This window comes from Papio anubis, chromosome 6 (assembly GCF_008728515.1).
Source record: "Papio anubis isolate 15944 chromosome 6, Panubis1.0, whole genome shotgun sequence".
In the NCBI taxonomy this organism is placed as follows: Eukaryota; Metazoa; Chordata; class Mammalia; order Primates; family Cercopithecidae; genus Papio; species Papio anubis.
This window is the reverse complement of record NC_044981.1, coordinates 86,172,982-86,185,112: the sequence shown is the minus strand read 5'-3', so window position 1 is coordinate 86,185,112 and position 12,131 is coordinate 86,172,982. Positions and strand designations below refer to the sequence as shown.

General features: G+C 39.4%; 1 long non-coding RNA gene across 1 annotated transcript in view; it reads right to left on the bottom strand.

Annotated features, from left to right (window-relative positions):
* LOC103883858 overlaps positions 1-12,131 on the bottom strand; it is a 123,398-nt gene that overhangs the window by 74,166 nt on the left and 37,101 nt on the right. The window contains exon 3 of the long non-coding RNA XR_002521652.2: positions 1,784-1,875. This is a non-coding gene — a long non-coding RNA (uncharacterized LOC103883858). The remainder of the gene's footprint in view (positions 1-1,783; positions 1,876-12,131) is intronic.

Below are 12,131 nucleotides of genomic sequence, written 5' to 3'. Positions count from 1 at the left end.
ATTTGTTTTCTTTTCAAAGTTCTGCACATTTATTTGGAAAGTATCTTTGACTTTTATATTTCAAAAGATGTTACCCATGAAAGTCATTGCATAGAATCTCAGTTTCAATCTTGGCCTTGTCAAGTTTTGGTTTAGGATTGCACTTTGGTTCTCATGCTCACCTCATTCTCTTTGAAGCCAAAGTAACTCAAGAAAAACAAATAACTTCTACAATATGTATCTTTCAAATCAAACTAAAAAGTTTCAAAATATTATAGCAACTCAAACTTTAAAATACATCTATTCCCAAGAGAGTGCACGTGGATAAATTTCATGCTGATAGGATGCTAATAAGATACATAGCAAAGTCCATGGAAAATAGTGAGTCAAGACATTTTGAAAGTAAAATGCAGACAGAAAAGGTTGCCCAGGATATCCAGATTATATCTGGCAGAGTGTTTTGTATATTTGAATCACTTAAATATTTATTGCATTAAATATATGCATGAATAAAGGAGAATGAGAACCAAGTCCCCTTTTCTAGGTGGGAAAAAATACAAGTAAAAGTCATTCTGAGAAACTCCTCTCCCACCAAATATCTTTATTATATTTGGAGAGCATGATGTCTAATGTCCATGACATCCAAAATCACAACAAAAATGACCAAAAGCCTTGCTCCTCTGGGAATCAGGCTCAGAGATTGTATAGAGAAAGAACTATGGAAAGTTCTACTTAATGCAGTGACTTTAACTATATAAGAATAATTGCTTTGACGATTGTTCAACCTGGTTCTGATGACTTTTGAAGGATTAAAAAAGAAAGTCACTTCTTCTAGTTACAAATGTATGTACATATCTTAAATAACATCCTTAAGATGTATTCTAAACGAAGATGTCAATTTGGTTAAGCAATAGGCTTAAATAACAGACAACCCTCACTTTCTGATAGTACATTCTTTTTTTTTTTTTTTCTTTTTTTTTTTTTTTTTTTGAGACGGAGTCTCGCTCTGTCGCCCAGGCTGGAGTGCAGTGGCCAGATCTCAGCTCACTGCAAGCTCCGCCTCCCGGGTTCCCGCTATTCTCCTGCCTCAGCCTCCCGAGTAGCTGGGACCACAGGCGCCGCCACCTCGCTCGGCTAATTTTTTGTGTTTTTAGTAGAGACGGGGTTTCGCCGTGTTAGCCAGGATGGTCTCGATCTCCTGACCTTGTGATCCGCCCGTCTCGGCCTCCCAAAGTGCTGGGATTACAGGCTTGAGCCACCGCGCCCGGCCCTGATAGTACATTCTAATAAAGACTTAAAAAGTATGTTGTGAGAATTAATTCCATTCTCCAAAGAAAAAAATCATACTTTTAGAAGTTTTTCATCTTTTTGGTACTTATACTGGGCAGGTATAATTATAATAGACTTTTACCAATTAAGATCTTGAGAGAACTGTGACTGTGTATGCGTCTTGGGTGTGAAACATGGAGATTATGTCATTTACCTCTCCCCTTACATATTTTTGTACTCTCCAAATTTTCTTTATTGAAAATATTTACATTTTATGATAAAACATATGAACTGGATATGTATCTAGATAGATAAATTGATAGATATATCTCAGAAGAAAGAAATCTTAGATGGCGGGCACTTCTCCCTTTAGCTTCTCCACAGAGCCCTGTCAGTATAAAACCTTCAGTCATGTGTTTATGATTTCTGTATATCATTTATTGAAATCGTTACATGTGTACTATTCTATATCAATATGACCCATATACAACTTTTAATATAAATTAGAAAACAATGATATAAAAGTAAATATTACCGGAAGTTCAAATGTTTTCTTCTTTCACTACAATGCACTATCTTGCCTCCACAGAATGACACATATTCCACTTTGGGTTCCCTTGCATTAGACTGTAAAGCAAAAAAAGAAACAAAATAAGAAAGAAGGATAATAAAAGAAATGGTATGACACTGTGACCTTGGAATTTTCAACATAGAACTCATAATAATTGGGATGTGAACTGGAATGTGTGTGTGTGTGTCTGTGTGTGTGCGCATACGTGTGGATACAAACACACATATATATTCTTTAGAATTGACCTAGATTTTAAAAATCTAAAAATATTGCCCTAGTCTGAAAATATGTTATAAAATTTCAAGGGAAGAAGCTTAGATAGTATTAGTTTTATTGAAAATATGCCTAAAGGTATAATATTTTCCCACAAACTTCAATGGTTTGCTGATTGCCTGACTTTTGAAATCTATGCCTTTTAATTTTATTTATTCCATTTTCCATCTCTTCAGTTTGCTATGACTCCCCTCCTTTAATCTGTTACTTGTAAGTTTTGAGTTAGATACCACCAAATCACAACTCAACACGTGACCTTGGAAAGCCTCTATCACACTTCTTCATTCCTAGAGAAGTTAAGATGCTCAAGGTCATACAGATAGCAAATGGTAAGCGTGGGTTTAAAACTCAGGTTTTCTGCCTGTAAATATAGTGTCCTTTGGAATGCTACAGATTAAATTTCCTTGTAACATTTTGAACTCATCTGGGGGAAAAAAAATCATATATTTACACAAAATGTATGGCACTACCTCATTCTAGCTAATCTACGCTGATTGAAAGTAGTCTCTAAAGATATTATAAACACTGTTACGTTCTGGTTCATATAAAGCTAGCAATTTTTAAAGTTAAGTACTTAATGCCAAGTTTCCTGGGAATAATTTTCCCTTTATACTTTAGGGCAATACTGTGGAACACATTGAAAGGCCAAATTTTGCTAAACTATTCACCTCGCTTTTTTTCCTCCTTAAACTATTCTTGGTTTATTTCATTTAAGCATAAAAGTTATATTCTAAGATGCCATGCATAAACTCATCCCAAAACAAGGTTTGGGTCTTTTGTCTTTATTCGGGGTCAAAGCAGAAAGTTCTAAGACATAGAAATTTTATGGAATGATAATGATTTATTTGAAAATCCTTGTTTTAAACTAAGAAGTGTGTTAGAAAGAGAATGTTAATGGCCATTAGCATTATGCATTTAAATGCTTTTCTTTGAACTAAAATTCCACTAACCATAGCTATGTAGTTCTTGTGACTAACAAAGTGGACTTAAAACAATTATCTGACAAGCATATAAGGTGAAGGGGGTATTTAAAAGGAAGACAATTCTGTCATAAGATTTTATGAGTGCCATTGGTTAATTCATTCAATGAACATTGCTAGTGAGGCTTTGCCTCCTCACTTTGCACTCAGAAGCAGGCCAAGCTCATGTGATAGCAGACAGATATGTAAAACTAGAGCCAAAATAAAATATAAGTGCAGTGGCAGAGTTGGGAAGAAAATGCTGTTTTCTTTATGTCTCAGTGAGTGAGTAGTTGGTTGCCATGTGCAGCCCGGGAAAAGGACACTCCAGATCCATAGATGGCACACAGTGTCACAGAGGAATGAATCAACTTTTGGTTTCCAGATTTAGAGAGAAATTTAGAGCACTTGGAATGCAGGAACTGGAAGGGCAGTGGTGAGATAAGAGAATAGAGAGCTCGTTTGTGGCCAGGCCGGCAGCAAAAGAGTGTGGGTTTTATAGTCTAGGCAGGAGGGATCTTTTAGGGATGTGCACACAAGTGCATTGACCGTAGTTGGCTCTATATTTATTCAGAACCACTCAGATCTGAGGGGAGGGGAAATGCGACTTTCTTCATTTCCTATAAATCCCTTTATTTCCTACAAATCTCCATACTAACTGATGACAAAAGTAAAGAATAAAATTGTGCCAGTTAAAGATCACTGGTTGGAGAAGCCTGTATGAGGAGAGAGGCAGAGATCAAAGGGACATGGTCACAGGACAGGGAGTGCCTGGAGCCACCAGAAGCAGGAAGGGGCAGGAAAGAGCCTCCTGGAGAGATGCCAGAGGGGCTGTGACCCTGCTGACCCCTTGATTGCAGACTCCTGGCCTCCAGGACTGGGAAAGAATCAATGTTTGTTATTTAAGCCCTGAGTTTGTGGCACTTTGTTACAGCAGCCATGGGACACTGACACAGACACTAAGCTTGGGACAGGTGGTAGAGGGACTTGGGGCCTGGTAGGGGCTGTCCTGTAGGATGCAGACAGCTGAAAGACACTGGACTCCCAGGCAGAGTGGAATATGAGGACTATAAGGTGATTTGGAAAAGCAGGAACTTGGGAAACATGCAGGCCCAGTGAGGATGGGGGGCTTGGCCGTAGGATGCCTCAGGTTCACCCTCACCTAAGGCTTGGCCTGCAGGGGAGAAAGACAGCAGGAGGCACAAAAAGAAAGGCAGCTGGAACTTCTGGAAATCTGTGGTGGAAAAAGAAAGGGACCCAGAGTCTGAGGCACGTGGCTTATAGTTCCAGCTCTGCCAGCAACAGGCCATACAGCATTGGGTAGCTTACTTGTCCTCTCTGAGCCTAGGTTTTCCAAAGGTTCTTTTTTTAAAGACTGAAGATAGACACAAAGGAAAACTGGGCACAAAGGAAAACTGTGTGTGTGTGATGTGGTCAGGGCCTGAGTGAGTGCCCTGTGGACATGGAGCAAGGGTAGAAAGAGGACTTGTGGGAGGGACGAGGGGAAGGAGGGAGGGAGTGCTCATGGGGTGCTGGAGCGGGGGTAGGGAAAAGGGAAAGAAGAGAGAGAAGGAGGGAGGTAAGATGCAGAAGGATGAAAGGGAGAGAAACAGAGGTGTACAGGGAAGATCTGTCTTGGAAAAGAGTCAACCAGTGAAGGCCCCACTGTGGAGCTGGGTTTGGGCCTGCCTCATAAGAAAGAGGCGTCTGCAGTGGCCAAGGTGGAGACTGCGGGTCAGGAAGAGCTTCCAGGCAGGAGAGAGAACTGCTCTCGTGGGTGGGTGTCCCAGCCGAGCAGCAAAGAGACCAGGCGGGAGGCTGCGCCGAGGGCAGAACCTGCACTTAAGCCACTGCGGGGTCTGCTGGTCTTACCGATATTTGCTCACACCATGGCACCGCCAGCAGTGATGGGGGAGCCCACAGGTGCCTCAGACACCAAGGAGGGGAGCCTTCCTTGGGAAGAAGCTGAAGTTCCAAGAGGGTGGAACAAACTCTGGCATTTCCTTTTCCTGTCTTCCTATCCCTTGGCTCTAGACTCAGTCATAGTCCCAGGAAATGTGCAGCAAACAGACTGCCTCATGCCCAGGCTTTTGGCCAGAAGACGGAATAGGTGAGGTCCCAAGAACTAGAAAGTACTACAGACGCCATAAAGAGAGAGGGAGAAGTAGGGAAACCAACCCAATAGTTTCATCTCAGGCCCCAGACCAGCCACTGGGTGTGCACACAGGGAAAATCTCAATGCCACTCCAAAGACTTCAAAATGGAACTGACATCAAAACCAAAACTCAGAGAAAGCTGGTAGAAACCTGTGAGCTAGTTTCAACTGGATCAATTTCCTACAGAAACAGAAATATCAACATTCTCCATAGGATTTAAACAAGACCCAGAGTCTCATAGCATCAAATTCTAAATGTCCAGTATATGATCCAAAATGACATGGCCCACAAAATAAATAAATAAATAAAACAGAGAAAACTTCAACTAGTGGAAAGGACAATCAACATCTGCCAATGCCAAGATGACCTTGATGTTGAAATTAGCTCATGAAAGCTTTAAAACAAGTATTACAAAAATAACACAAAAAGAAGAGGTGAACACTATTAAGATCAAAGGAAAGATAGGTGTCAGCAAAGAAACAAGCTATAAAGAACCACATGAAAAACTCAGAACTTTAAAATGCAGTAATCAAAAATTTAAAAACTCACTATATGGGCTCAATAGCAGAATGGAAATGACATAGGAACATATGAATGAACTTGAAGATACAGCAGTGGGCCAGGTGTGGTGGCTTATGCCTATAATCCCAAGACTTTGGGAGGCTGAGGTGGGAGGATACTTGAGGCCAGGGATTCAAGACCAGCCTGGACAACACAGCAAGACCCCATCTTCACAAAAATTAAAAAATTAGCCTGACATGGTGGCACATGTCTGTATTCCCACCTGCTCTGCAGGCTGAAACAGGAGGATGACTTGAGCCCAGGAGCTCAAGGCTGCAGCGAGCTATGATTGCACCACTGAACTCCAGCCTGGGTGACAGAGTGAGACAGTATCTCTAAAATAAATAAATGAATAAATAAAGCAATAAAATTATTCAACAAGAACAACAGAGAAAAAGATTTAAAAATGAACAAAAAATCCAAAGTCCTTTCATGATAAAAATACTTAACAACTAGGAATAGAAGGCAGCATCCTCAACCTGATAAAGAGTGTTTGCAAAACTTTCACAAGTAACTTTCTACTCCATGGTGAAAGATTGGGCGCTCTCCCCATGAGATCAGGTAGAAAGTAAGATATCTATTCTGGCTATCTCTATGGTACATTGTACTAGAGGTTCTAGCTGGGACAATTAAGCAAGAAAAAGAAACAGAAGACATGCCGATGGTAAAGGAAGAAGTAAAACTCTCAATTTGCAGATGACATGATCTTATATATAGAAAACCCTAAAGAATCTACAAAAAAATCTTGTTACAGCTAATAAACAAGTTGAGCAAAGTTGTAGCGTGCAACGTCAATATACAAAAATCAGTAGGATTCCTGTAGACTAGCAATGGATAACCCAAAAGTAGAATCGAGGAAAAAAAACATACCATCAATAGCATCAAGAAAATAAAATCCTTAATAAATTTAACCAGTGAAGTGCAAGACTTACTCACTGAAAACTGCAAAACATCACTGAAAGAAATTAAAGGAGATCTAAATTATTTAGAAAAGACCATTGGTTTCTTTTGGCTTAAAAACAATTCTACGCATTGAAATCAAGGCAAAGTTTAAACTCTGATAGGGCTAATTCCTCCTTTTCAGGGTCTCTTTTCTGTATTTTCTCTTCTAAGTTTATGTTTGGTAGCAGGAGAGTAGAGTTCATGCGTTATCAAAGAGGAAGAAAACAGGTCTCCAGTCAGCTCCCTTCCCTCTTAGTCCTTGCCAATTTCATCAAGAGCTGTGCGGATGTGCACTGAAGTGCGGGTGCTTCCTCCTAGTCTTTTGGGTTATCATGCTTTTGACTGAATCATACCAAATCATGCCCATAGAAGAATCACACACCCATGCCCCTTGTCATGAGTCCTTGAATTGTTTCCAAATTGTCTCCCACAATGGACAGAGAACATTCTGGCCACAGGTAACTGGGAGGCTATTATTCTGCTCCATGTGTCTCAATACCTTTCTCCACCATCCTGCTGGTAGCAGTCTGGTGCATGACAGAGCTCTCCTCCAAGAGACTTGTAGTCACCCCAGGAATATGCAGGAAGTAAGGGCTCTAGTTCCAGCTTTCCTTGATTCCTCAACCCTCTCTGAGTTGTTCTATAATTTCTTCATTCCAAGAGTTGTAACAATTAAGTATGAGCCTGGACATTCACATCCCAGCACCTCCCCTTCTCTTTTCCCCTCCAAGTTGCTCTCCCAGCACTGTAATAGGAAAATTCAGTCAATTCATCCATGTGGGATGTTTTCTCAGTAAAAATAAAATGGATAACCATTCATTTCAGTGAAGTATAGGGCTTGGCTATCAGTGAATAGTCATCTCTGCCTACTGACATATAAAATTCTATATGCTATGGTTTGTCTGGACATAGTGTGTAAAAGCCAAACCTATAGAGGGATATTTTTGAATCTAGAAAATCTTTTCATCTCAAAAGTCCAGTGATTTAATAGCACATAAATGCCCTTCTAATTATATGAGATACTAGGAGGTGTCTAGGCTAGGAAGGTGGTGGTAGCATTAGATATGGGTTGTTAATAAAATAAAGCATACAAGAAATAATGGGGCCCCAATTAAGAGGCGCACAATAGAGCTGAGGAAAGAGGCAAAATCTGAGTGATATTTCAATATTTAAAAGGTGGAGTTGACAGGATCTGGTGACTCACTGGCTATGGAAAGATGGGGCTAAAGAGATTTGAGGGTTAGTTGAAGGTATGTATATATGTGTGCATGTGTGTGCGCATGCGCATGTGTGTGTGTGTGAGCCTGGTGGGTAACAATACCATCAGTCTTCATAAGGGATATAAAACTGATGGATGGGTTGGAGAACCAGGTAAAAGAGGTTTAAGTTTCGTTTGAGGTATTTACATCTGGGCCTCTAACACCACAAGGTGACCAGTAAGCATATGTTATATGAATGAACGAGTATATCATAGGGATGTGAAAATGCATAGTCAATGAACCAGTGTCTAAAATTGACTTCTCTTTCTTCTCCATGTAAAATAGAATACAAAACCATTCATTTAGGTGAATTATGAGGCCAGCCTAACAGTGGAACAGCAATCTGTGCCTACAAAAGAAAAGCAACAAAAAAATGATGGCATGCAGTTATTTCCAAAAGCTCAAACATGGACTATTAAATGCAAATGTCTTTGCCTTTTCTATTGCATCCTAACATTTACTCAAGAAATACTTCATAGGGAGTTAACAAAAATAAAGCTAAATGATAGGCTTTCTTTTCGTCTTTCAAATTAATAATTCACCCAAAAGGCCTAAAAACCCAAATCATCATAATTTAAAGCAATTCATTTTAACCTGCCAACAAATGTAGAATAAGAGCCTAAAACCTAAAAATGAAAATGGGAATGAGTTAACCCTAAGTAGGAAACCAAAATAAATTAACATTGTTAGGCTTTTATTTAGTCCTTTGTTGAAAATATAGGGCTAATATGACAGGGGCCTGAAGCAGGAGAATTAAGATGAAAGTAGCAATATCACACAGGGAACAAAATTCACAGTATTTCTCTCCTGCCTGACAGTTTAGTCCCATCATTCATTTCATATCCCCAGGACTCATTAATGAATGAAATGGGGATACCCAAAGGACACGGTGAAATTCTTCAACAGAAATTAAAGAGAGAAAATGACAGGTTATGGAACCCACATTCTTTCTGGTAGTACATTAGGGTTCCTGGAGCTACAATGGACACAGCTGGCCTAGCATTTTTTTAAAAAATGCCTTTAAAAAGTCATACATTCAAAATCAGGTTTTGATTTCTGTTTTTAACTCTTTTATATACATTTATTATTAGAAATAATGAAAGCTTAAATATTTCTGGTATATTTTCACAAAATTATGAATCAAGGATTAGATAGCAGAAGCCTGAATTTGGACTGTAATTGATCCTACTGTCGATTATAGTTTTAAGGAATATGGCACTTTTAAAAGGCAACTAGTTTATAGTCTGTATCTGAGACAGCCTTGGGAACAGGAAATGAGAACCGATCATGTCTGAGTGAAAACACTGGCCTCCTCTACCCAAGGCACAGCTCAGAGGGGTCACTCAGACTACAGCCTCATAAGCCAGAGACATTCACTGTTCGTTTCCTAGGGCTGTCATAACAAATTACCACAAACCGGGTGGTTTAAAACAACAGAAATTTCTTCTTTCACAGTTCTAGAGGCCAGAAATCCGAAATCAAGGTGTCGGCCAAGTTGCTTCCTTCTGGAGGCTGTGGGGAGGATCCCTGTCTCATCCCCAGCTCCTGGTGGCTGGCAGCAATCCTTGCTCTTCCTTGCTTTGCAGGCACTGCACACCAATCTTTGCTCCATCTCCATGTGGCCTTATTTTTTTGTATGATCTCATCTCAATCCTTGTTAGTTACACATGCAAATTTCCTACTTCAGACATTCCAGGCAAACATACACATTAGGGGACATTTTCAACTTTTCACGTCACTATAGATGTTTACCAGAAAGAAAAGGCAAAGCTGAGGGAAGAAATTTAAAGGACCAAAGAGACATGATTATGGTTAATAACTGAAAGTCAGCAAATTATCAGCACCAAAATATGCAAACACCAGAACTTCCACATTAACCCCTTCTACAAGTAGAAGTGCCAGTAGAAAAAGTAGCAGAAGTACAAGAGGCATATATTGATTAGACCACTGGGACGTAGATGGCTTAAATCCTGATGAAATCACACAGAAACATACAGGCTGGAGGGAAAGATATCATAATCAGTTTAAATAGAATGGGTGTACATATTTGGACAAATAGGATTTTTTTAAGTATTTGACATAATTTGGTCCATTTATTTATGCTGATAAATAAATTAATTGATGTTGAAATTATAAATGAATGTTTTATTATTAAATAGATACCCACATACTATTTTTCCAGGAATTGTTAGTTTTTTAATTTCTAAAACTTTCCAGACCTAAGTCACTCTGTGTTACATCTTACAGTTCTACACATTAGTAGGTATGAGCTACATAAAATACATAAAGAAAAATTTTGGAGAGGAAACTTTCTAGGTTCAGTTTGAAATTTTACTAAAACTTCAATCATGCTAGACTCTCATTTTGTATATTTAGCTTGACTTCTATCTACTTGAGGATGCTATAACTCATAATCTTAATGTCTTTTAGGAGATTCAATCATTCAGCATGTAAACTAATCAATCATTTAGATGGTAGGAAATGCTATAAAGGAAATATAAGAGGGTAATGAAGGAAAGAGTGCAGTGTGGGGTGAGGTGTGAGGCTTATAACATTCAAGCTAAGAAGTAAATGATGCAAAGATCGGGAGAAAAAGCATTCCAGACAGAAAGCACAAGTGTAGGATCCTATAGTCGGGGGGTCACTGATGAGTTCTGAACAGGAAATTCCCACCGAGAAGCTAAAGGTATGTTGGCAAGCCTGCCATCAGGTTCTAAGGTCAGAGGTGAAATGGAAACTAGCTTCATAGAAGAGCAGGGTTGGCATCATGAACTCCAAGAGAAAGAAGTGCACTGGCCCACAGGCTTGCCCAGGATAAAAGAAATCAAAAGTTCTAAAAATACTAACATGACTCAAGGCCACAGGTCCAGGAAGGGCTGATCAGGTCTAGCATGTGGTACGGACACATAACTCCCTGGAAACAGCTGCTTGCGTAAGTCAGGCTAAACTGCTATGACAGAGCCCTCAAATACAACAGATTAAATGAGACTCTCATATAATAAGCCGGAGATGAACATTTCACGGTAAATGGAGGAATTCTACCATCCTTAACACATGCCTTCCATCTTTGGATGTGAGATGGCCGCTCCAGTTGTCACCAATTCCCAGGCAAAAGGAAGAAAAAAATGAAATGGAGAAAAAACAGTTCCTTTGCTTAAGGGCATAATACAGAAGTAGAACAAATTTCTCTCACTTAATTTTTTTTTTTCTTTCCAACTTTCATTTTAGGTTCAAGGGGTACCTGTGCAGGTTTATTCCATGGCAAATTGCATGTCGTGGGAGTTTAGTGTACAGATAATTTTGTCACCTAGGTTATCACACAATTTCATTGTCCAAATTCCCATCTCATGTGTCACATAGCCACATTGAAATGCAAAAGGCTAGGAAATGTGGTTTCCTGCTAGATGGCCTCCTGCCAAGGTCAAATGGATATTGGAGGACAATTAGCAGTTTCTGACACAAATTAGGAGATGAAAATTTGTAAAAGAGGTTATAGTCATGACTAGGGGTAGAGATGAGGATGAGCTGTCCCCAGAGCACCATCCCAGCTCCTGAATAATGTCTGTCCCCACAAGAAATGAGGATGACAAGAATATGAACAATAGTAAGGAGTGACCACAGTATGTGGCTACAGTGGGTCACTGACTGAGACAATCCCAGGATGGTCAGTAACCGACAGGGAAGCAGGAGCAGAGGCCTATATCAGATTGAAAGAAATCTCCAAGACCAAGCAAATAAATTAGAAGGGCTGCATTTCCAAGCATCTAGCCTGTGGATGCTAAGCCAGGGAATAAGTGTAGCTTTTATTTTTATCAATTATTGTGTCCTCTAGACTGAGGAAAATATCCTGGGTAATATTACTTACACCAGTTAAAATTGTTTCTTATATACACATATCCCTCTCTATGCAAATCTGTTTGGTTCTTCAGCATAAATTGCTAGAGTTTGGATATTGGTTTCAGACAGAAGTTTTAAGTAAGCCAAATCTATCTCTTCCTCAGTTTTACACAGGGAGACATCAGGCAGCAAGAAATACCTATAATTAAATTATTGGACATAATATCACATATCCTACTGCTTCCATGTTTCACCATGAAAGTTTTTTATTGGCATAAATTTTATTGTATTACATTTTACTATATTTCTGGTAACTTTCTCTAGT